Raw genomic sequence first — 27,628 nt, forward strand, 5'->3', positions numbered from 1 at the left:
AACAAAACTGTCATTTTATGACTAGATAGAAATGACGGGACGAAATCGAAAAACAAAAAAGTTTTGGATTGCATTATGGCACACAGAACCAAAGTCAAAATACTGTGGTTCTACTAATAACGCGGTATACAGTTTCAACCGTGGTTGACTTGCACAAACTGAGAAGAACTGATGCATTGGCATGTCCTGTTCTCACATTTAGGTACTTGGCCATACACTCCAATGGGACACTTCATACTCCAGTCAGACACATGTATGTATATTTAATATTTGTAAGTATTAATTATGTATGACTTGCAGCTTTCTCAGGACTATCAAATGTATCTATTTCTGAAATCAACTTTTCTTCAGAGAACATGAGCTCATTGAAAATGGATGATAAAGCACTTATGCACCAACAACATATACTTTGAAAACAATTGTAGGCCATCTGTGTATCAGAAATGGTAAAGTTTGGGATCAAAGACTCACTGGAACTCAGATGTGTTATATATTTGGATGCTTGACATTTAAACAAAACCGTTTGTTTCAGATAGTGTGGGAATGCCATGATGTCAATTTTCCATCAATATACCAACGGCCTGAAAATAATTGTGTCTGACAAAACATTGTTTGCCATTCAAAGGACATTAAATTTTGATAATGGGATTTATATCAAAATACCCAAATACTCGGAAAAGTCACTATTTATGAAAACTTACTATTGTGTATTGAAGAATGAATTTATGGACATATCAAACAATTTACACTGTCTTCAGAAATGTGTCTTTAAAGTAATAATGGACTGGAAATAATGAGGTCTAGGCAAATATCTATGTGTGTCTGTGTATGCATGTGTGTCTTTGCACCTGTATGAGCGTGTTTGTGTGAATGAGCATCTATGTGTGTAAATCTGTGTGTATGCTTATGTGTGTAATTATTGTTACTATCAGTGAATCATACAACATCCACAAGCTCTTGACAACAGGTTCAATGATGACTAGGCAGTGACTTTTAGTTATCGGGTAACTCTGAGATAACCCATTAATCAGAGTCCAGTTCTCTTACTCTCACGTCCAGTTGATTAGTTGTAATGCTTGACCTATGTAAGATGACCCTTACGTATTGACAGAATGTACTTGGCATGAAATCTTGATGAGTATTATTTTTGTTTTTCGTTAGAACCATTGACACATTAGTGCCCAAAACTTGGGTCACTTCAGGACTTCCTCCAGCTTTGCACTGCTGTGATATTACTGATTATCAGTGAAATATAGTACTCATCACAGTAGGCTCTAAAACTTACAAATCTCTACTAAAAGCACTGTCATTTCTACAAACTAAATCATGAAATAATAGTAACAATAATAACAAATGTAGCAAAATAGAAGCAAGAGCATCTGTCAGACAGCTTAATTAGGGCAAGATTATTGACAATCTCTTTGAAGGTCCTTTATGAACTCATACACAAACCCCAGAATGCCTATATGAAGGAGAATTTAGAACAAACTATGGATATAGACTTGCAAAAATCTGTTCATGGCTGAATGTTTACAAAGTCAAAGACTCAAAAACTTCTGCTGTACACATCCTGTCATATTCTTTTGATTTTGACGACTGGATGAAACAAGAAATTCTGAATATCTTAACATGAAGTGTCATGTCAAACAATAAATGCCTCCATCCTCACTCTTTCCGCAGTCATTCATGTCAGTTCTAATGGTTTGATTACTGTTGAAGCTCTTTGTGACAGAATTTTATTGTGTCCTTCTGTGCACATCTGCATTTCCAAAGATGCTTTATGATGATAGACCTGCCAACATTGACAGTGGAAACAAGTATCATATACATTTTAGTAGGATATGGTTTTTACAAGGGAGTTTATATCAGATCATATTCCCTGATGTAGATTAGAGGTATATATCTGAATAATCACAGTGCTATCAAGACATATGAATTAACAGCAGCTTGACTATTAGAATGGCCAACCATGTGCACTTCAGCTGCTTGCAATAATTCGCTGTACGGTATGGCCGGTCAGCTATTGAAGTTTAACATTGTGGATGACATGCTGGAATACAGGCTGACCATACATGTACCATAATGCATCAGTGTCTCTACAACAATTCCTTGGAATGGGAACATATAGAGACTCAGAACTATTTAAGCTGTCTAACCTGACGTAAAATTATGAATTATAGTTGAATATTCTGTCCTTTTTTACTCAATTATGGTTCACAAGGTGCAGGAAAACATGGCAAATATGAGGCCCTTGCCCTTGAAGTGGTTTTCTACCAAGAACACTGGTCCCGTGACAGTCTCGGTAGTGCAGAAGGTTGTAGTGATAGGAGTTTTGCTAGGCAGTGCTGTTTGGGAGGAGTCCCATTTGCTGCCTGGCAGTGCCAGGATGCCTGAATCTTCTTTACTGCAGAAATATAAGGCAACTGTTCACCTGAAAATAAAACAAAACATGGCAACACAACGTTCACGTGAGAAAAGGAAACTCAGGTCACAATCAGGTTAAGTTAAGGCAGGACAGTGCTCAGATGGGTGACTGCTGACTCCAGAGAGTTCTAGGACTTCATCCTGCCCCACAAAAAAGGCATCATGAGACATGTAGCCTCACCTTAGACAAGTGGGTTTGTTCAACATTGCCTCTTCACCCATCAGAAAATGGGAAACCAGTGGGATAAGACATATGACAATTAACCTTCTAGCACTTCATAATAATCAGATTGTATTGCTTTGAGTATGCCCATTTGTGGTGTGGAATTCAGTGCATTACAAATGCCCTTATTAATATTAGTGATGTGTCAATATGAGAATGTCTTCTCTGTGCAAGATTAGGCGTTTGAAGGCTTTGAATGGTGTAACTTTGATCAAGCAGCTTTTGGGCAGCAGTCAAATGATGCTCTTTGAAATCTTTGTAGATAGAGCATATGAACCCTCCCATGTAGAATTGTTTGTTTGATGCATCTGTGTTATCTAATTTGACGATTTTGTTTTGAATTTGTGCAGTTTATCATGTACACTTGTGACACAGTTCTTTTAAAAATTCATGTTAACACAATCATTCCTTGTGTAGTGTTACTCATGTTTCATATATATCCTTCAGTTTATTTCATTTTGTAGTAGTGAAATCTGTAGTCTCTTGCAAGATAATGGTTATATTACTGACACATTTTCCATTGCAAGGAATGAAAAATATACTCTGAAACATCATGCTCCTTATATTACAAAAGTTAATTTCCATAAATGTCACATTTGATCTTCACTTCTAAATGTCATTCAAAGACTAAAAGTCTTCATTATCTAGAAATTAAGTCATATAGCTTTAATATCCCTGAGTTCACCTTAAACAAGAAACAATCAATGCACAGTTAAAAGCTGAACCAGTGACATTCTGCATCAGCTTTGAAGGACATTCCTTCAGATGATAACATTTAGGGAAGTTGATGAACATATGTGCACTCAGATGCTTCCTGTTATTCTCATCCCTCGTGTGACCTCATTGCTTATCTTCCAACACAAGCAGTGCTCCTTTGTGAACGAGCTGAACTAAGTCTTAATAAGGATATTCAAAATGTTGTGTACAAATATTCAGAATGTCCAGATAGGTGGGAAGTCTGACTTGATGTTTGGAGATGTGCTGGTATTGGAATATGATGTAGTTGAACTGATGTGTGTTGAGCTTCATTTAAATGGTCACTATGGAGTGTCTATGTTTGTGCAAGGAAAAGTTGGAATAATTCTTCATTATCACAATATGTATTATGCTGGTGTCTGTTGAGCTTCTTATTAAGTAATGGTCATTATGGAGTGTGTGTGCAAGCAAAAGCTTAGAATAATTCTGCATTATCACAATATGTTGTGCTTAGTTCTACCCGCAGTTATTTGTATTAATATATTGAATGGGAAGAAGTGTAATACCTACTAATATATCTAGAACCTCTGTTGCATAGGCTTTACTTCCCTCCCAAATTGACAGACAAATAAAACCTAAGTTCATCTGGTTGTACAAGTCTGAAAAATACTCAACTCTCAGTAGCGTTACTGTGTTAGTTTACACTTTTGTGAAGGCATGGTGAACATATGCATATAAATGATTACTTTTGAAAAACATGCAATGAAGAGTAACATTCATGTCCAGCCAAGCAACCAATCAGATTTATCCCTACATGAACACTGAGACTGTCCCTACGAAATGTTGAGTAATATAGCTTATTGAAAACTATGTGTAATACATGTAAACGAAAATTACAAAAAATGGTCTCGATTCTGAACCAGGGGGTTGTGTCAAGTAAATTATATTTGTGTGGTTAGACTGTTTGCTAACTCAGACTGTGAGTGTGATCAGATGGCTGATTGTGTTACTAATATTCTGCCAGACCATTTTTAAACAATGATTTGTCACTTCTAGAAATGCTTTTATTCAATAATCACGTCAAATTTTCATAGCACTGCACAATCACTTGTATACTATTTTGGTGGTCCTAAGTGGTATTGTAATGAACAATGAAATATTCAGACATGGTGGCCTTCATTATCATTTGGTATTGATCCATTATATTTTTGTAAACATAAACTCAATAATGAATCACTGACTCTCAATAATTAATCACTGATAGTGTACTATATCTAAAGATCCAGCTGATGCATGTAGAAGACAAGCTGATATTGTTGCTTTTATTTTGGACTGTTATGCATTTTTCTCTTTATGTTGTGTTGTTATTTTCAGTATGTTTGAACTCTTACAAACCAGATGGATTGAAAAAAACAAACTAAACTAACAATTCAGAAATAATTTCATTTAATGATCGAAATTTAAAAGTATTTTTATCATTATCTCAGAATCATATTGATATTGGCTAGTAATTTTGAATAGTAAGACTTGAAACGCTACATAAATTAGGCAGGACCAAGGAGATAAGATAGCAATTTCAAGACTATTAAAGACTAACAATCTAATTGCTCTTTTTCATTCCTATACAAGATTACAGAGCATTGTTCTCATAGCAAGTTGATTGTCAGGACTGTTAGTTTAGTGCATAATCCATAACTGAGAAAGCCTGGATTATAAAGCAAGCTTTAATGTTAAACCATGAATGGTTTTGCCTGGACTCTGTAGTCCAGATCGTGGAGAAAACTGCATTACACAGAGTCTGTATTTGATAGATTCCATCATACTTTAAATCATAAGTTATGCAAATAACAAATGTTATTTGTCATAAAGTTAATAACTCAGTCCCTTGCCTTTTAACTAGAAGTGCTAATCACTTACAGCGATAACACCAATGAATAATTATGAGACTATTTGACAGGGTTAACAAGAACTCAGATGCCATTATGTACATCTGGCCAAAGTCATTATCTAAGCTGTATGTTACTATGAACGACCTAACCACCCTTTGAATTGGGACTTTCTGAGAAGCGCTGTCAAATCGGGTACTCGGTTACCTTATCCAGCTTTGTTATCTCATTGTTGCCTCATATGTGTGCTTAATCTGACGACACTATATCATATGCTCCAATATGTTCTGAAAATATGAGTCAGTTTATAAAAGCAGGCAATAATTATGATTTATAAAATCTTAAATTAACTTTCCAGATGAACATATACAAAGACATGCTGATTAATACAACACAAAAAGTTTCATTGACATCTGTTACCTTCAACATATGTTGACATGATCTTGTAATCACAAACCCAATTTCAAGTTGGAGGATGGTAAAATCTGTTGGTTCAATGATTTAATCATGAAATTAAAACCTAAACTCGATATCATGAGACTGAACAGACAGCTGGTAAAATTTATATTTAATATATGTATATAGATTGGAGTAAATCCTTTTTAATTAGTGTTTTTGTGAGATGTTATCCCGATATCTAAAACCAAATGGTTGTTGTCCTAAGTAAAGCCTACCACCAGACTGCAATTTGTCTTTTGTTATCATTTGGACTATATTGATAACCTCTTGTGCTAGGTTTAATGAGTTATTTTTTGTCATTTGTATTTCAGAACAAAGAATTATACACATTCAAAGCAACCTACATCAGCAGCAGCAGCAGGATGGTCGTCACATCAACAAAAGTCCTTTGAATTCAAAAATATTGAAAAAGGTGAATTGATTTTTTGCGTTTTTGCTTTGTGAATGGAGAATTTTCACTTAGTTATTTCTTAACATAGAAATCAATTTAACATTGACTTGATTCAGTATATGGGACTTCGTTTGAAGAATGTTCAAATGCTGGATATTTCTTATAATTCAGGCCTTGAAGATCATGGTTAGGAATGATCACCCAAGGCTTGTTGTAAGGATGACTAACAGGAACAAATGGTTAGGCTTGCTGACTTGTTTGACACATGTTAGCGTATCCCAATCGCACAGAATGATGCTCATGCCATTGATCCTTGGATTGTGTTGTCCAGTCTTGATTATAAATTTACAGACTGCCACCATGCTGAAATAGTGCTGTGTGTAGCGTAGAACTAGACTCAGTCTGGCAGTGCTGCTTGTTCTTGGAGATGAGTGCATGGAAAGTTTAACACATAATTTCTTTTCCTGTCTCATCTATGGTGATGTAAGATATTTTGTTTGTTGTTTAACGCCGCCCTCAGCAATATTCCAGCTATATGGTGGTAAATAATAGAGTCTGGACAGACAATCAAGTTATCAACAGCATGAGTGTTGATCTACACGGGACATGATGACATGTGGTCAACTAACTCAAGTGAGCCTTACCACTTGATCCTGATAGTTGCCTCTTAAGACTAAAGAAGGTTTGTAACCCGGATAAATACAGGACGATGTTATGCAATGATGCCACATAATGGGATTGTAATGCAGTGATGTTAAAGTTCACGGAACGTTATAGCAAAGCTCACATGCATTTGGTCCAGACAGTTTGTGACCCGTCATAAAATGGGAATGAATTCCCATTTAGTTTGACATATATCCCTTTGACCGTTTGATATTTAGCCCATAGTACTCAGCAAAATTACTATACGTCTGCTGTAGATTGACTTTCAATATGTTGTTAAAATCCTGTTTGACAACAGAGAATCATGAATAAGTGCTTGAAAGAACTTATATTTTGTCAGTGAGTGGGTGAGTTTAGTGTAATGCCACTTTTAGCAATACTTCACCAATTGTATCCGTGCGGGGAATCAAATCCAAGTTCTATGACAGTGTCATTGACTGCAAAATTGCCAGCCGAATCTATGAGTTTTAATATCTTGTAATCTCAATGTGTCGTGTGGAGTAATGAATGCTGAATTCTGTTTACTTACAACTATGAAGCTCACTGGTATGCAGTGAATTATTTCATGGCTTATTTAATGTCGAGGAAATATAGCAGTTGAGTTTTCCTGACTGTATGTTTGAACAGAGTATATTTCTTGGCTTGTCGGCTTGTGGGTCATACATAAGGGGTAAACAGATGTTCACTCACTCACTCACTCACTCACTCACTCACTCACTCACTCACTCACTCACTCACTCACCAGTACTTCTGCCATGCTGAAGCAGCAGATTTAGAAGTGTATCACAACTGTAAACGACATGCTTTTGTAAATATGAAAAGTAAACCTCTATTAACCCATTCAGTTTGTGCACAAATAATTTTTTAACAAAACAACAATGCTATTATGAAAACACTGTGGAAAATTACCCATATCCTATTCAGCTTTTCCTGTTTCCTTACAGATCTATATGTCCTGGTTATACTATATGTACCCATTGATTACAGGTATCACATGCATCATCTGCAGTGACTACTGCTCAGAAGCATAGAACATGTCAAATTCATGGTATATTCATGTTGTTTGTGAGTGTTATCAAAATATGAAGGCTGCGTATCTAAGATTCTTGTGAGAGAGACACCAGACAGTACTTAGGGCTATTACTTGGGTATTTTCTTTCAAAATGTGTTAAAATTTGGTGAACATGTAGTTATAGGCGATACTGTTGGTGTTTAATATTGGTCAAAATTAGAGGGGTGTCTCATTGCATAAATGCATCTTGGTTGTCGAAAGGTTGGTGAAAAAGATCTGTTGACTTGCAGAATAAACCTCATGGTGTAAAACAAAATATATTCAATGTGAGAATAAGTGATAAATTATACACATTAGTAAGGGTAAATGTTCCGAGTCCTGCAGCTTTTCCACAAAATGTTGACGTCTGCTTTTGTATCCATTAGGTGTCCTATATCGTTACATACAACTGACTGATTTGTTGTTTGATGCTGAAGAGAACAATATTCCATCTTTATCAGAGATGCCAACCTGTACAATTGCATGGTAGTCCCTGAGAATTTTAGTCTCGAAGTACACCAATACAATTGCACTAGAAATTTGACAAATTTGAAGAAAATTCACTTATATTTGGATATACATGTACAGACAAAACCATATGTTTTTGTCGATTAAGTACATTTTCGCCAGACAGTGGCAAGAAGAAGAAATGTAATGGTGATAGTGTGGAAATCTGCAGTTTGAGTTATGTGAAATTCAAGCTTTACTCTTGATTAGTATCATATAATCTTCCTCAGAATCCATCATGATTTTAAGTTTTTACTTGAGTGCGAATTTTATGGTCAAATTTCTCTTTTATCAATGAAACTACTATTTGCAACATTTTGTGTTTGGCATTTCTGCTATTTGATGGTATGAAACAGTGCCATTTAGAAAGTGGTCAAATGTATTACATGTTATATTTGGGATTACACTTTCTCACTAAAGTGCAAATACTTGTTCTTTCATTGGCTTTAGTCCCATCTGGTATTCGAACCCACACCCTATGTTAGGCACCCATTTGCCAGCACACAAAGTGTATGATGGTAATTGGTAAAACATCAAGTTGAGATCATCATTGAACATAAATCCATCCTATTAGGATATCATGACGTGAAGTCAAATTATGTGATTGACAGTGGTATTATGTGATGGTATGATGAGATGGACAGTGGTATTATGTGATAGACAGTGGTATAATGTGATAGACAGTGGTATATTGTGATAGACAGTAGTATAATGTGATAGAAAGTGGTATTATGTGATAAACAGTGGTATAATGTGATAGACAGTAGTATTATGTGATAGACAGTGGTATTATGTGTTAGTATAATGTGATTGACAGTGGTATTATGTGATAGACAGTGGTATTATGTGATGGTATTATATGATTGACAGTGGTATTATGTGATAGACAGTGGTATTAGGTGATGGTATTATGTGATTGACAGTGGTATTATGTGATTGACAGTGGTATTATGCGATAGAAAGTGGTATTACGTGATAGAAAGTGGTATTATGTAATGTGATAGTATTATTTGATAGACAATGATGTTATGTGACAGACAGTGGTGTTATGTGATAGAAAGTGGCCTTATGTGATAGACAATGGTATTATGGGATAGACAGCGAGATAATATGACTGACAGTGGTATTACGATGGCATTGTATTTGGTGTTTGATTGAAAGAAGGATGATCTGACTGAAAGCAGCCTGAAGGAGATTCGAGTTTGGGTAGCTTAGTTAGACTTTTATGGATTTTGGATTTGGATATTTGCCAGAAGTTTTAGGGGTGATGGTGTAGAGGTATGTCTGCTGAATAATTGTTGTCTGTTATCAGTATTTATAGCTGTAACAGTGCATATCCTGAGACTGGTATTGCTAAAACACAGTGTGTGAATCCCATTTCTGGTGTCCCCTACCATGATATTGCTGGAATATTACTAGAAGTGGCATGAAACCATACTCACTCACTATTACTGAAACAGTTATATCTACCCCACGTTATATCTATAATGTTACATAAGACTGGCATTATTACATTGTTATCTACTGTCATTATTTATAAGTATAACAACTGAAGGTCCTGGGGTAGAATAGGCTTTCAGCTACCCATGCTTGCCATAAAATGGGACTCTGCTTGGCATAAGAAGCGACTAATGGGATCGGGTGGTCAGGCTCGCTGACTTGGTTGACACATGTCATCAGTTCCCAGTTGCACAGATCGATTCTCATGCTGTTGAGCACTGGATTATCTGGTCCAGACTCGATTATTAACAGACAGCTGTCATATAGCTGGAATATTGCTGAGTGCGTCATAAAACTAAACTCACTCACTCACTAATAACTCAGATTATGACTCTTACGTAATGGAATATTTTTTCTGCCATCCTTCTGCTCATTGTTTCCTGGGTGTCCAAAATATGATTGATTCACTCCATTTCAGAAGCAATGACAATGAATATTATTACTATAAGTAGCTGGCCCCTTGAGACCTGTGTTTATGTATGCTGAAACTAACAGTGACTTCCCTAACACAATTACAATCTCACAGTTTCATACAGGCATTAAACTACGAAATCGAGATAAGACTTTGACCGCCACCTGACAACAGGGTGTGACAACAGAGTGTTGCGTATATAGCTATACTGACCCTCTTGACGGTTGGTGTATAGCTACGTTTTACTTGTGTCCTGTTCTGACGGAAGTCCAAGTTTCACATTCAGTTTCTAACTCCGGTTGAAGAGGAAGGGGAAGATAGGTGAATGTTCTTTGTCCTCTTTGTTCTGCTTCCGTCAATACCTTTCATTATTTTGTTGCTTAGACATCTGTTGCAGATGAGTAATATTTCACTGTCGCACAAAATGGGTTTTCTGACGTGTAACCCATTGTTACGAATATATTACAGGAGAAGCCATTTATTTGTTGGGATGTAAGTTGACAGTTAAATCCTTTAATTATGGATTGATGTATGTATGCTTTACCTTGATGATAACATGAGTGATTTGGGGACGTTTGATGTGGGTGTCGATGGTGTGATCTGGTGTTAGTGATGATATGTGGTGATAATATATGTGATGTCTTGGTGTAGTTGTATAGGTGATGTCTTTGTGTGATAGTATAGGTGATGTCTTTGTGTGATAGTATTTTTGATGTCTCTGTGTAGCTGTATAGGTGATGTCTTTGTGTGACAGTATAGTTGATGTCTTGGTTTAGTTGTATAGGTGATGTCTTGGTTTGATAATATAGGTGATGTCTTGGTGTAATAACATGGGTGATGTCTTGGTGTGGTTGTATCGGTGATGTCTTTTGTGTGACAATATAGGTGATGTCTTGGTGTAACTGTATGGGTGATGTACTTATGTGATGATATATGTGATGTATTGGTATAGCTGTATAGTTGATGTCTTTTGTGCAGTAATATAGGTGATGTCTTGGTGTAGTGTTTAGCTGATGTCTTGTGTGATAATATAGGTGATGTCTTAGTGTAACTGTATGGGTAATGCATTTGTGTCATAATATGGGTGATGTATTGGTGGAGCTGTATAGTTGATGATGTATTTTTGTGATAATATAGGTGATGTCTTTGTGTATCTGTATAGGTGATGTCTTGGTGTAGTTTTATAAGTGATGTATTTGTGTGATAATATGGGTGATGTCTTGGTGTAGGTGTATGGGTGATGTATTTTTGTGATAATACAGGTGATGTCTTTGTGTATCTGTATATGTGATGTCTTGGTGTAGTTTTATAGGTGATATATTTGTGTGATGATATGGGTCTTGTTGTGTTTATTTGTGTAGCTGGTGTGATGGTACTGTGGTATGTTACTGCAGACTAAGGTACAGATGAATCGCTGGGACTTTTCTATTAGCCCATTCTTCCTGTCAAGTCCAGACCTAGATGTTATTGACAGTATCCTGCATGACCCTGTGCAGCATTGTGTAGTTGGGATAATCTTTAACTATTACACAGATACAATCAAGGTGATTTGGAACCAACTCACTACAGTACTAGTCAGTGAATTGGTTCCGGTAAGTACACAGAGTGAAGGACACCTTTTGTGATTTGAGGCTTTTGTTGCCAAGGGATTTCTCCTTCAACGTGTTTTACTTTTCACTGAACAGTTGGGTAACTACTACATTCATTCATACTGTTATCTGCCATTACTGTTATCTCCTTAGTCAAATGTAATCTCGCTACTTCAGTAGTGACCACTCCTAGGAAGCATGAGTCATTCTATTTTATCACTGTCATACACTTTGATGTTTTCCTTAAAGTCTTGCCATGAGAACTAGAAGATTTTTTAGTTTTTAAATATACTACCCATCAAAACTTTAGACTCACTAGTGTGAATGTAGCCTCTTACTTCAGTCAGCTGTCCTAAACTAGATTTTGCAAAATATTCCTTTCTGTTAAAAGGTACGGTTTACACATGAACTGATGTATTGTAAAGCAAATTTGGAATGTTGAAAAGCTTATTGCCATGAGTTCAGTACATGATGAAATTCAGTGAAAATTGTCAAATTCTTTTCAAAACTTGACAACAAAACACAGCTGTTCACATTCACAATAATGTTACATGCTTTTTAGCAATTTGATGCATGATCCTTGTGCAGTTTATATACTTATGGTTTGCAGTTGGTTCCCCTAATGTATTGGAGAAATTCGTCTTTTGTGTAACCACATATTGTGTATATTCATAACATGTCATGAGTGCTTTGAGTGAATCTAAACTTTTGATGTGAAACCAGTCCTCATATACTAAAACTTGCTATTCTGATTTACATATGTTGCTACATGAAAGATCATTCTTAAAACATTGGTATCACAGAGATGCCAACCAGTCCTATTTTGAAGGAGTTGCTCCGATTTTCAAACACAAAATCCACTCTCCGATTTGTCTGTAAAAAAACTCCAATTTTTAGTAATACAAATATATATGTAAGTTTTTGAAAGAATTTTAGTAAACAGCCATTTGTATATGTTCATTTGAGTTAAGAATTATCTTGTTAAGTATGCCCAGAAATTGCATATTTCCAACAGACTAAATCTATTTTCGTAGGGGAGGCCCCCCCCTAGACATCCACGGTCAAAAGGGTCCAGATCCCCCTCTTAAGCTCACCCTCAACTCGCACCTTCAGTGCTTGAGAATTGCTTTGGGCAAGGCATGACTCCACTTTCATTTGATTCAGGGTCGTCATCGCTGGTATCATATAATCATAGAATGAGAAATATTCTGAAGGATGCATAATTTCTACGTGATGATTTAATAATGTAATTCAGTGCCAAAGTCACTGTACATATGTTGTAAGTTATTAGGTCCACTTTTCTGGAAACAGAGGTGCAATATATGAAGGTTCTTGAGATCATGGAAAATATGATCAGGGCAGAACTGTGGTCATGGTGTAGCTGAGCTAAGTTATTTTATAATTTAATCCAACATTTGAAACAAAAATATGATCAACGATTGGAAAGATTTCCAAAGTACTGTCACTGAAGGAGTGGCATTTAGGTGCAGATGGGTTTGATGTCAGTGCATTGTATTTTCTGAGGTTTTCTTTTTTCAGTTCTAGTTGTAATGATGATATTCTATCAACATGCATTTCAATTTGAACTGATTTTCAACTGCGTGAAAAGAAGTGAAAGCAAGATCTGATGCATTCAAGATGGTTCTGTATGTATTTATGCAATGAACTTCAAGATGTATCATTCAGAAGCTTGATTTCCTTGTGTGGGAAAGGGCTTTAAATCTCTAGGAAACTATATATATGTACACATAAGCATTAAATAAGCACCACCAAAATAATTGGCAATTGTAACAAAAAAGGATCAAAACAGGGTCAACCAGCTATGAAATTCATGCTTTTCATGCTTAAGTTCTGTCATGGTACAAGTGACTGACGGGTATAAAAAGGTGAAATGAAGTGTTCTCATTGCTTTGTTATCGACTCATCAATAAGTGAACAGTGCTGAAATTGAACTTTTTTGGACATGCCGAGGCGTAGGCTTCTGAAAATACCACATGGCAGATTATTGGTATGCATGAAGCTGGTTTTTCCTTTCGCAGCATTGCGTCCAGATTGAATATCAGTCACACTGTCATTAGTCGCCTTGTAAGGAAACGTGCGGCCACTCGTTACGTCAAGGATCATCCACGATCAGGAAGGTCAAGAAAGACCACTCCCTGTGATGACCGTGCCCTAGTTTGCCTAGTGAGACACAGGCCCATGACCAACGCCAAAGATCTCAGAGAACAATGGAGAGTGGATGTTCGTCTCTCAACCAGCACCATCCGAAGGAGGCTCAGGTCTGTGCACGTCGTCCAATCAGACGTCCCTAACTCACTGATAGACACAAGGCTCAACGTTTTGCGTGGTGTAGTCAACAGCAAAACCACAGTCTGAGGACATGGTCCAGGATCCATTGGTCCAATTAAAGACGCTTTCTTCTTCGTGTTACTGGTGGCCGTTGGTGAGTTTGGAGAAGGAGTAATGAGACTTATCAACAGCGGATGATCCATGCAGCTGAACCATTTGGCGGTGGCTCTGTAATGGTGTGGGGGTATATCTCCTATGACTGTAAGCTGAATCTTATCACCATTCAAGGGACACTCAATGGTCAGAGATACCAACAGGAGGTACTGGAAGCTGCTGCTCTTGCGCATTTTGATAACCACCCCCTCGCCAGTCGGCCAGTATTTATGGATGATAATGCTAGACCCCATCGTTTTAGAGCTGTTATCGCATACTTGCAGTACAACGCAGTTGACAGATTACCTTGGCCTGCAAAAAGCCCAGATCTCATCCAAACTGACCATTATGGGACCATCTGGGGCGTCAAATGCAAGTAAGAGATCTACCTGTTCAAAATCTACAGGAATTAGCCCAGGCTCTTCACGAGGAATGGCAGAGGATTCCAGTGAAGTGCTTTCGGCTTTTGATTTCCAGCATGAGCAGGAGGGTTGCAGCAGTTACCTGTGCGAGGGGAGGATACACTAAATACTGATGTCACCATTACTGTTGGCTTAGGATTTAACAGTGAAAGGTTTCTGAAAACTTTGTGTATGTTGGACCACAGAAATTGTTTGACCAAGGTTTTGGACATGATTATTAATAATGTATTTTAGTGCCCCCATATGACCATCAATAAATTACTGCCAAAAGTAGCAGCAGTGTTGGTAGTTGATGGGTGACACTTTAGATGGTTCAGTTAATGAAATTATAACCATGACGTGTTTGGTTTCCATATCATGAATGACCAGTGTGTTGTGTTCAACACAGTCTTATAGCATAAAAATGGGTCATATTTTATTAATGCTCATGTGTAGAAATAGAACATTTTGTTAGTTCTTTCAGCTAAGGTGTATTTTATATGTTTTGTAGGTCCTTCCGTCCGTGACAACAGGAGCATTTCATAACTCAATTTTCAGTTATAGCCCTTATTCATATTAAACCACAAACCAGTGTAGCAGATGTTGCAAGTCAACTAAACAGGCTTCATGACCCTCATCCTACAATAATTTTATTTTTCATGACTCTTGAAATATAACACAGCCATATTTTTTCATGACCCTTGTCACACAGTACAGTCATACTGCTTCATGATCCTTAGTCATATTGTTTCATGACCTTGTCATACAAAAGTCATTCTGCTTCATGACCGTTAGTCATATTGTTGCATGACCTTTGTCATACAGCACAGTCATATTCCTTCATGACCCTTGATATACAATAGTCATATTGCTTCATGATGTTGATATGCAGTTATAAGGCATATTGCTTCATGAACCTTGTCATGCAATACAGCCATATTGTTTCATTACGTTGATATACAATAGCCATATTGCTTCATGATGTTGATATACAATAGCCATATTGCTTCATGATGTTGATATACAATAGCCACATTGCTTCATGAACCTTGTCATACAAAACAGTCATACTGCTTCATGGCACAAGTCATACAATACAACAATATTGTTCCATGACAACTGTCATGCAGAAACTCATATTACTTCATTGATCTATGCCACTGGATTACAATCAACCAAGACAGTGAACATGACCTGGGCCTCCCAGCTGAACCAATTAACCCCCCAGTAAATGAACCCACCTGCTGCAACAAGCATGGATTGCTGAAGATCAATTCTAACCTGCATCTTGCATTGAAATAAATGTTTTGTAGTAACCTTTGTACTGGACCACTTTCAGTAACAGCTCATGAAATATGGCACCTATTGCATAGATAACTCTTTGAATGCAATACATGTTGAGCCATATGATGCTGTACATGTTTCATTATGAAATGTGCATTGCACTTGAGTGAACATTTGATCACGTCACTATATCAGTGTACATACTGAAAAGAAAGACATAGAAGGATTTGTTTGGATTTATGCATTTTAAACCACAGCAGTCGATATGCACTTTTGTTTTTGAAGTGCTGTGTATTCATGTTCTTACAACTTCAAATGCCAAGGAAAGATTTGATGATTACATTTCTCATATTTCACTGCTCACAAGGAGGGTTCATCCAGTTTGAGTTTATGTTTAAGACATGAGATGACTCTCTTCAACCTTTTACTGCTATCACTTTTCAAGAGGTTTATCCAGAGTGTTTAAATATCAGGATTGTTTGTTGCCACCATTGCTAATCAGGACTTTTTGTATGATGCCATGTTGACACACAAGGGACAGTGGGTAGCAGTGCTTTAGTACAAGACACATTATCTCTGCCTTAATAGATGTGCAAACGGTTCATCAGCTCCCAAAGACAGATTCTCCTAATGCGTTTTTCAAATCAATAATTCCTTCCATGCTTTGTTGATTTTGATGTTTGGTGGCAGATCGAAACCAGCGAACATAATTTGCTCCACAATGGTCTTGTTTAATCATTTTAACCCTAAGTCCATCACTTAGTTTCGGAGTCTATGATACATGATTTAAAAGCTTCAAGTGTTTTAACCAGAATTTCTTTTCACATATTCTCTAAAAAAATTTGCTTTCACCTAGGCAATATAAACACGCACATTGTTTCTATATGTATTTATAAATGTAATGTGTGAACCAGATAGAAGGTGTTAAACTATGCAAGGTGGCTACTTCTCTCATTGATCATAACATTTCTGTCATTAAACACACATCCTATCTCCACTGTAATGTTTAGTATATTCCTGATTGTGTAGTTACTTTAAATATTTTATCTCTAGTAGGACAAAAGATTAATGATTCTATTCATGTCTATGTTGTACTCCATGAGTAATTTTTGCAGCATGATTTCAAGGTATGTTACTATGTATCAGGATTTGATTTCTTGTTTCATATTCTTAAACCTTGTATTGTAAAGCATTTGGTATGGTAACATGGAATAGAAAGCAGATATACATGCAGTACTATGAACAAACCATTCTATATTTGCAGTTTAAGGATTTGACTAACTGTTGCCTAACAATTTAAACAGAAAGCACACTGAAACATTATGCATAATTATCTCTTTCTAATGTAACAGTTTAGAAGATATTTTTTGACAGATTATTCAAGTTTTAACTGTTCCATCAGATGGCATTAAAGTAGTAATGTACAGTATGGGGCAAGTGTGACATCAACAGTGACCTTTGTGATGATGTCAAAGGGTTAATGTACTGTATGGGGCAAGTGTGACATCAACAGTGACCTTTGTGATGATGTCAAAGTTGTAATGTACTGTAATGGGCAAGTGTGACATCAACAGTGACTTTTGTGATGACGTCAGAGGGTTAATGTACTGTATGGGGCAAGTGTGACATCAACAGTGACCTTTGTGATGACTTCAAAGTAGTAATGTACTGCTGGGACAAGTGTGACATCAACTGTGACCTTTGTGATGATGTCAGAGGGTTAATGTACTGTATGGGGCAAGTGTGACATCAACAGTGACCTTTGTGATGACGTCAATGTAGCAATGTACTGTATGGGGCAAGTGTGACATCAACAGTGACCTTTGTGATGATGTCAAAGTAGTAATGCACTGCATGGGGCAGGTATGACATCAACAGTGACCTTTGTGATGACATCAATGTAGCAATGTACTGTATGGGGCAAGTGTGACATCAACAGTGACCTTTGTGATGATGTCAAAGTAGTAATGCACTGCATGGGGCAAGTGTTACATCAACAGTGACCTTTGTTATGACGTCAAAGTAGTAATGCACTGCATGGGGCAGGTATGACATCAACAGTGACCTTTGTGATGACGTCAATGTAGCAATGTACTGTATGGGGCCAGTGTGACATCAACAGTGACCTTTGTGATGACGTCAAAGTAGTAATGTACTGTATGGGGCAAGTGTGACATCAACAGTGACCTTTGTGATGATGTCAAAGTAGTAATGTACTGTATGGGACAAGTGTGACATCAACAGTGACCTTTGTGATGATGCCAAAGGGTTAAAATACTGTATGGGGCAAGTGTGACATCAACAGTGACCTTTGTGATGATGTCAAAGTAGTAATGTACTGTATGGGGCAAGTGTGACATCAGCAGTGACCTTTATGATGATGTCAAAGTTGTAATGTACTGTAATGGGCAAGTGTGACATCAACAGTGACATGTAGGGGTTCAAACACTCACCAACAAGCAGATATTGTAACCTCTACATAATCTTTCTCGTGTATGGTATCCTTTTCAAAACAGCAACATTGTATCTCCTTGGGCTGACATTATGAAAAACAGTCCATACTGGTAAAGGCACCCACCCACATACACTTGCAGTCTGGTATCATTGTAAGGGAAATTGTCTTGAACATGATTTTGAAACCCCTGGGGTGGTAGGGTAGCCTAGTGGTTAAAGCATTCACTCATCACACTGAAGCACAGGGTTCGATTCCCCACATGGATACAATGTGTACAGTCAATTTTACAATATATTATGTGTAAAACCATACTTGCTCACTCACTAATTTTAACATATTTTTAATGTATCCAATCATCTTCCATGATGGCTATTTTACATTATCATGATGGATGTTGAAAGCCATCAGACTTACTGCACCTTTTAATAATGTATGATTTTTATGACATACTGTCAATTATCTGGAAAGAAGCTATGCATATTTTATGACATACAATAGCCTTTTTGTATGCAGAACTATGTAGTTGTTCCTGATGAAAAGATGTGAAGAGTCTTGTCTCAGCATCACCAATTGTTATCCCTGAAAGATTTATCAATCACTCTTTCCTTGGAGGCATGCTTGACCAAACTGTTGATGGACTGAACTATATCTTCAGTTTCCTCTTATGTTACCGAGTACTTCACAAACATCTGATATAGAATGTTTACATGATACATTTCTACCTTTTCAAGCCCTGTCATTCCAACATTCATTACATGCCATAAACAGCATTAAGCCAGACATAGAGGTAGTTGTGTGTGAACCAGATGATCAAGTTATTAACATCATGATCGTAGATCCTAACAAATAGGATATAAGCCTGAGTACTTGTATAGTTGATGTCATTCTATGGAGACTCCTGTAAGGTACAGGTCATTCTTTAGCCTCATTTTTTGGAGAGGTCTTTGTGTAGTCAGCCAAATGTTTGATGGCATTCTATATCATCTTCCGAGGTGGATGACATTATATAGTCCCATGTAAGGTACTGAATAGATGGTTGATAGCATTCTTTAGTCTCCTTCAAGATAAGATCATAGTGTAGCCCCAGTTGCATGTTAGGAGGAGGTCATTCTTTAGCCCCCTCTGAGGTGGAGATCTTTGTGTTGTCAGTTCAAGGTGGAAGTCATTATGTAGGCCCATGTAAGGTAGATGATCATTTAAGTCTTTAGTCTCCTTTAAGGTGGAGGGCAAATCCCATTTAAAGGGAAATTGAATTCTAGAGTCTCCTGTAAAGTGGAGTTTATTCTGACAGACGTCTGAGGTGAGGCCATTAACATTATGAACAGCCTTCCCTAAAATGGAAGCTATTTGTTACTAAGACACTGATAATATCTCACTGACTTATTAATAATTTGTTTTTATAGTTTATCCCTATGTGTACTTCACATGTGAAATTTCATTTTGGAAATTGTCTTGACATCATTGTCTAATGTAGTATGTCATTGATTTGTTGAAAGCTGATTGTCAGACAGTGATGTCATTGAGTTTTTTTGACGTATGTCTGACAATGAATGTCATTGATTTGTTGATAGCTGGTAATCTGATATGGTCATGGGATTCTTTTCAAATGATGATCTGATGTGTAGAAACATGGTTGTCATTGTGTTTTACTGACATATGATTGTCATTGTCATATGATTGTCTGACAGAGGTGAAGAATTGCTGATACCTGCTGATAACTTACTGCCTTGGCTGACACGTGTCATCATATCTCAGCTGTGCAGATTCATACTCATGCTGTTGATCACTGGATTGTCTGGTCTAAATTTGGTTATTTACACACCACCTCGATATAGCTGGAATACTGTGAGAATGTCGCTAAATAACCAACCATCTCACCTCAAAGGTGTCTAGATGTCCTGTGTAAAACTAGACTGAATTTACCAATACCATTCTGATATCACCTGTCAAGGCAGGCAGTAAAGCCAGAGGGGAAAGGATGATGATTAGGCACCTCACTGGCTCACATAGAATGCCAAATGTGGAAAAAATGCTAGATGTATTGATGTGACTGAATTGTTAATATAACTTGAAAGGTTTTGACAAGACAAAATCTTGTATAGATGTATGGTTAAAATGTATGTCTGGATTATTTTGTTATGAAAACCAATTCCCCATAGTCTTTATTCATGAAATATACTCATGCCTAACTATTAGAGGTGCTTCCTACATATTTCAGCAGTAAGTCTTAAAAATATAGTAACTAATTATCGTTTCACAGTCACACATTCAATGTTTTTCAGTTTTTCAGTTTGAACATTTTCTAAATGTTTTGTTGATTTAGAAACAAATAATGGTGTAAAAAGTTAGCCATTCATATCTTCACTATGTTGCTAAAGCAGCTGAAAAAAAATCATATAACATATGACTATCTATGATAAACATATGCTTGCGAAGTATCAAGACAACATACCCCAAAAATGTGTTTATAACTGTTTACATGAAATTATACTTCTCCAGTGTGTCTGATTCTAGCCAATGTGTTCCATGAAGAACAGCATGTCATGCGACATACACACAGTATGAATATTTGATTTTATCCTATAGATTATTAAACACGATTAACAATCTACCCATGGATAATGGATGATGGCCAGGGTGATGTGCTTGCAGCTTGCAGAATTGCTTGTAGCACGTGACACCATCAAGACACCAAGTAGAACTTCCTTTGGTACATGAAAATTTAATTGTCCATGTGAGAACTGTCCATCTGAGGGGCGATATCGTATTTTGGGAATGTAAACCCTGCACTGTTGTTGTATGCAGTTTGTGAACAATTTCTTCTGAAAGGTTTTTTTTATAGTATTCCAAACCTTGCAAAGTCATTGGTGTTGACCTAATTATTTGTTCAGAAGTGTTTTAAGAATGAAGATTTTTATGGATATCAACTTCTTTATGAGAGAACACAACGTTTCGGAGTTAATGCTTACTCCTTCATCAGGTGATTGAGAAAGGGATACAGAGGTGTATTTATATGTACAGGTAAAACAATAACAAAGTAACAAGTGGAATGAGTTAACGAAAGCTAGTATAAACAAGCACTGATAGGAAGCCGATAGTTAAGATAACAATGATGGAAGCCAATGGTAATGCATTACAGTTGATTGGATATGTTTACATAACATGATTGGGGATAAGGGTGGAAGCCAATGGTGATACATTACGCATGATAGGATGATGTACATAACACACGATAGGGGGTGAGCATGTTTACATGAGGATTGGTGATGTACAAACACAAGTATGTACTCGGGTAGATAGGCTATACATGAATTACATAGATAGAATGTACACAGGTAGATGAGATTAATTTATCAATAAGTCCCAGGCACTTGGTAGGTACACTCCTTGGTCGCGGTTGATGGCTGGTTTCTGTCTCCGGATCTCGATGGCCTCTTGCAGTTTCCTTTGGCGCCAGTTGTTGTTGTTGGTAGATAGTATCCTAGTGTCCTCCCATCGAATTGAGTGTTCAGGGTTCTTGAGTATGTGTTCAGAGATGGCCGATTTCTGGTCGAGTTTCCTGACTGAGGTCTGATGTTCCTTCATTCTGGTGTTGATTGGTCTCAGCGTTTCTCCAATGTATAGGTCGCCACAGTTGCAAGGGATCTGGTAGATGCATCCTCTCGGGTTAGGGTGTTCACCGCTGGGTCCTTTACCGTTGGCTTTTAGGTAGGTCTTGATGGTCTTGCCACTGGAGAAGGTGACATCGATGCTGGCTTTGGTCTTGATGAGGCGTGATATTTGATGACTGATGGGGCCAAGGTAGGGTATGGTTACTCTGATGGGTGATGGAGAAGGTTTGGGGCGGGGTTCTCGGTCCTTAAGGGTCTTGTTGATGGTGGCTGTGACGAGCTGGGGAGGGTAACCGTTGAGTGTGGTGAATGTCTTTCTGAGGTGGTCCAGTTCATTGTTTAGGGCATCGGGGTGGCAGAGGGCTTTGGCACGTCTGGTAAGGGTGGCGATGATAGCTTGCTTGATCTGAGGGTGGTGGCAGGAGTTGTAGTGGATGTAGTGTCCATGTTTAACAGTGGCATGGTATCAGATCAGATCAAGCAAGCTATCATCGCCACCCTTACCAGACGTGCCAAAGCCCTCTGCCACCCCGATGCCCTAAACAATGAACTGGACCACCTCAGAAAGACATTCACCCCCTATCGTGTGTTATGTACATCATCCTATCATGCGTAATGTATCACCATTGGCTTCCACCCTTATCCCCAATCATGTTATGTAAACATATCCAATCAACTGTAATGCATTACCATTGGCTTCCATCATTGTTATCTTAACTATCGGCTTCCTATCAGTGCTTGTTTATACTAGCTTTCGTTAACTCATTCCACTTGTTACTTTGTTATTGTTTTACCTGTACATATAAATACACCTCTGTATCCCTTTCTCAATCACCTGATGAAGGAGTAAGCATTAACTCCGAAACGTTGTGTTCTCTCATAAAGAAGTTGATATCCATAAAAATCTTCATTCTTATGTATTTTCACTTCTAAATGACATTCAAAGACCAGAAGTGTTTTTTTTTAAAGTTTGTGTTTTCTTGGTTTTGCATATACTTTGCATTGTGTGCATTTGTATTCAATGCAACAATTTCATATGTTTGAGGGTGTCTTATGTCAATGGACTTCACTATATAAATTGTCAGTGCAAAAAGAACACTCAATTCAGCATCACTTAAGGTTCAACCATATTAATGTAACAGGATGTGGAGTCATCCCACAGGTGACATCCTTACCTCTTTGGTCATCTGGACAAGACATCCAGCTTATGATCAGGTCCATGGTTTGAATCCCAGCAAAGTTTAACACCTCAACATTAAAAGTAGATGTTTGAAGTAGGAACTTTTTAATTTCAGTTTGGGCCGTTGTGCTGACAATTGGTTGACATGTACATCGGAAATTCATCGTCTGAAAAGGCATAGATAATTCCTTCATCCTTGGTAATTATTGTTGCTTGATTCCAGCAGTTCAGTTGGATGCTGTGAAGTGGATCAGGGATAGGGAACCAATGATTTTATAGTGGGTATTTTGAGAAAAAGTTTTAACTTTCCATGCTGTATGTCCCTATTTTGCTATTTCACTCACACTGCTGTGCCAGGTTGAGCCATACTTGACAGTAAGATTATAAGGAAAGAAGCTCCCCTGTAAATGTATTTTTGCCAGTAAAATAGTCATACTCAAATACTAAAGCCACCTTTCATACATATTTAGTAGTTGTAGAAATGTCATTGACCAAAGTCACATTTCTTCAAAAGATAAATTCAGTGTTATTGCTTGACAGTAAAGGATCACAGTTTTTCACAAATATGTAAACTGACATTCCCATTGCCAAAGCTCTGAAAACCTGTACATGTTTTCTATTGTATTTTGTATTTTTTAAACTCCCAGTATATTTGATCTATATATTTGAACATTGTTATTGTTTTCATCTAAATTCTTACGATACCATGTCTAACATTGTAGACTTTCATTTTGAAACTGACTTTACATCATCTGTTTCTGCCTTAAGTATTTTGGCAAAATTGCTAACTGTGCTGTACATGCTGTTGTATAATTTGTCATCCAAGCAGCATTAATGTCCAAATTCTGAGGTTCAGTGTGTCTTCAGAATAGTTTCAAAGTGTCAACAGTTTATGTTCGGGCAAAGACACTACTGATACAGGACACTGTTGATTGTTGCCTCAGTGTTTCTTTTAACAAACTTTGTTTTAGGTGTTACGGTTTGAAGGCTAATCTTGGCTAGGTTTCTTTATTATGTTTCCAGCAAGACCCCACGCTTCCAGACTATGATAGCAAATTTTCAAACCTTTCCTATTTATTTCCATTGAAAAATGATTCAGTTATCCGGACTGAGAGATCTGTGCATGTGTATGTGTCATGTCACTACAGTACCATATACGACTATGTGATTTCACTCGTAATCTATCGGAAAGCATTGGATGTGAATTGATTAATTGGCCATCAAAACACTAGGGACGTGTGTCACTTGGGTTGTTCATTAGGATTTGGTGGGTGTGAGATCATCTCATCAGTAATGAAAACACATGATAAGTAGGATTAAGGTAAACAACACTGTAATTGTATTGTATATAACTCTTATAAATCGACCCCAACTATCTGTCGCAATGCAAGTTGCCACGTGATCTAAGTTATGTGATACCGTCCGGAAGTTTACTTTCGGGAGACAGCATAAGTTTGACGCAATGTCATTTGCTTTTAGGGCATTTAAAATTAAGAAAAGAATAGGCAGTTGGCAAAATAGAGACTTTTTGTCATCGATTTACATTTTTCATCTAACTTACCACCTGAAGTGCCACGAGCTACGTGATTACGTCCAAGACAACCTGACAAATGGTAACCTGCGTTCCACCTTCCATGTATTATCAGTAAACTGTTATGTTATGATGATTCACTGTTATTACTGTTGATTGTTGTTTTTTTTGATATATGTAAATGAAAAAGTTTTGCTTTGACTTGATATTCACGTTTTGCTTGTTTGATCTCGCTATCTGGACACATGGAATCATGTCATTTCAAACAAATCCTTCTTTTCCCATTCTCATCGTTACCAAGAATAAAAATGATGATTATGAATGAATTCTGTTTTAATGTAACTTAATTGTGTAACACTATCCTATGATGAAACTTTAGACACACTGTTTAAGCAACCAAAAATATACTTATTGAAATTCTACCAACTGTCAAGATGTATATAAGACTGTTCATTTTTGACAATTCTTCTTCAAGTCAATTATAACTGAAAGACATGTCAGCTGTGTCCCACAGATCATCAAGCTTGTTTTGTCATCTGTTGAAGCCTTTGAAATTTCATGACAGGATTTTGTAATGTCTTTTGAACACAAAGAGAATATGTGATTTGGAAATTGTCAAAGCTAATTGCTCAGTTGATGAAAGTTCAGTGACTATATGTGATCTCAGTATATTTGTGACAACCTGCTTAGATGAGGCAAAATCTTTGTACTTGGGATTTCATTTACAGATTTTCATTTAAGGACTTTAACAGTCACTTATACTCATAATAGATCTTAAGGTGGAGCCAAACACTTTTGTTTTCACATCATATTGTTAGAAAGAATTTGTTCTTGTGAAAAAAAAGAAAATATCTCAAATCTATGAACCATTTTTTCACAAAGACATTCTGTTACAACCCCTCTTCCTTAAAGGCCTGAAGTCATGGGTGTCAACTTCTTTATTTGAGGAACAAGACTTTTCAGAATGTATTCTTACTCTCAAATTCTTAGTCTATTTTTACTCTGCTTTGGCACCTTGTCATACTTGTTGATTAATTTTACTATAAGAATATATTGTGATATGTTATGTAAAGTCAGTGACATCCATAAATTCTTGCCTTTATTTTGCATCACTTTCAAATGTCATTCAAAAAGCTTCATTTCCTCCTTGTTCCCCTTCCCCTGGCTGCTAAAAATTTGGGTTAGTGGGGTAGCCTAATGTTTACAAAGCCCAATTCTAGTGTTCTCCACGGTGATATTGAATACTGCTAAAAGAATATAACTATAAAACTCATCCTCTATTAAGTTGTAGGTTCCTGAATGCTATTTCTCAGCATGTGGAACTGAAGTTTCCTATTTTCTCTCATAGAGATGATATAGGGATTACATAGAAGTTGTTGCAAAGTTAAAGACATCTATTTTGTACATCTTGTGTTCCAGAATAGTTAAGCTTCTTATGCTTCCATTTTGATACCATAATAATCATCAAAAATAAGATAAATTCAAATATCTTGTAATGATGTTCATTGTAGAAAGCCTGTGATAAATGTGGTTTAAATGATTTGTGGAAAATGAATACATATTAATGTGGCACCATTCTTTGAATTCTTGGGATGTAGACTTAGGATCTGAATGTTACCAGATGTTGCTAAATGGGGTTGGAATCCAGAATTCTTCAGTTTAGTTTCATTTGTAGACAATCTACTCAAGTGACTCGTTCAGTTATCGAAGATGCATACAATGTCATCTGTTGTCTTATGAGTTTTTGACATTCCGTCTTGATATCAAGCAATTCCAGAATACTGTCATCTCTGTCTTGTAAATGTGAATGTTCATGCCAGGAGAGAGTGGTGCAGGAAATAGTAGGTGGCTGTTTGCAACACATTGTGTTATGAGTGTGCTCGGAAATGCATGGGAGTTTTAGAAATGCAGGTGAAACACTAAGCTAATGATGTTGGTTTCAAGTGAAATATTCTGGTAATGAATGGTCAATCTGAAAAGATTTTTTTTAATCACATTCAATGACATCATAACAAACTTCCACCCCAGTACTCATGCAACAGTGTTGCATACTGAGTTAGTGTCTTTACCAAACAGCAGGACATCAGCACATATTTCTGAGTTAGTTTTCTTGATAATAATGGAAACCCATTTGTGAACTTTTCACAGAAATATTAGTCATTTTCTTCCGTCGATGGAAGCAAATTCTAAGAAAAATGTGGAAATGGTTTGAAATATATCATTATAACTGTCTTAAATGTCAAAGAGTCATTTCATTTAGGATATCACGCCATTTGCCATTGAATTTTCATCGTAATTTGGTTACTAAGGTAACGCATAATCATGAATAATCCAGTGTGACATTATTAGCATTTCTTTTTGCCAATATATATTTTATTTCCCTAGCCATACTCTCACATACCTGCCTTAGAACATATTAGGCTTTGATAGAAGAGTATCCTATGAATTGTACAGTGTAATTACATGTAACAATACAATGTTTTCTCCTCACGTTATAACATGATTCCTAATTCACAACAGGCTTCATATTTCCTGTGATGTCAGAACGTTGGACAGACATGGGAAATGCTGTGAAGAAAATGCTGTTGTAAAATCATCTCATTAACAATTCAGATGGACACGTTAATAAAGGACACTGTCTTTTAGTTATTATGAAGTCTTGTGAGGGTTCTTAGACAAAACTCTCACTAATATGTGTTTCTTGCAAGACATTTTTTAAGCTCAGCAGTGCTCATTGTCCATAAGAAACACATACATACATACATACATACATACATACATACATACATACATACATACATACATACATACATACATACATACATACATACATTTTTGTATTAATACTGAAGTGATTTTTCAAATAGTGTTTGTCAGCTAAAAGCTGTCAGTCAGCTGTTATTTTTGTTGAAAACTCACTCAC

The 27,628-nt window shown here is 36.8% G+C and overlaps 1 protein-coding gene across 2 annotated transcripts in view; it reads left to right on the plus strand.

Annotated features, from left to right (window-relative positions):
* LOC137297667 (uncharacterized) overlaps positions 1-27,628 on the plus strand; it is a 115,305-nt gene that overhangs the window by 21,347 nt on the left and 66,330 nt on the right. For both annotated transcript variants that reach the window (XM_067829581.1, XM_067829589.1), the window contains exon 4: positions 6,000-6,100. The gene's annotated coding sequence lies outside the window, so the exon portion shown is untranslated. The remainder of the gene's footprint in view (positions 1-5,999; positions 6,101-27,628) is intronic.

This window comes from Haliotis asinina, chromosome 1, assembly GCF_037392515.1.
Source record: "Haliotis asinina isolate JCU_RB_2024 chromosome 1, JCU_Hal_asi_v2, whole genome shotgun sequence".
In the NCBI taxonomy this organism is placed as follows: domain Eukaryota; kingdom Metazoa; phylum Mollusca; class Gastropoda; order Lepetellida; family Haliotidae; genus Haliotis; species Haliotis asinina.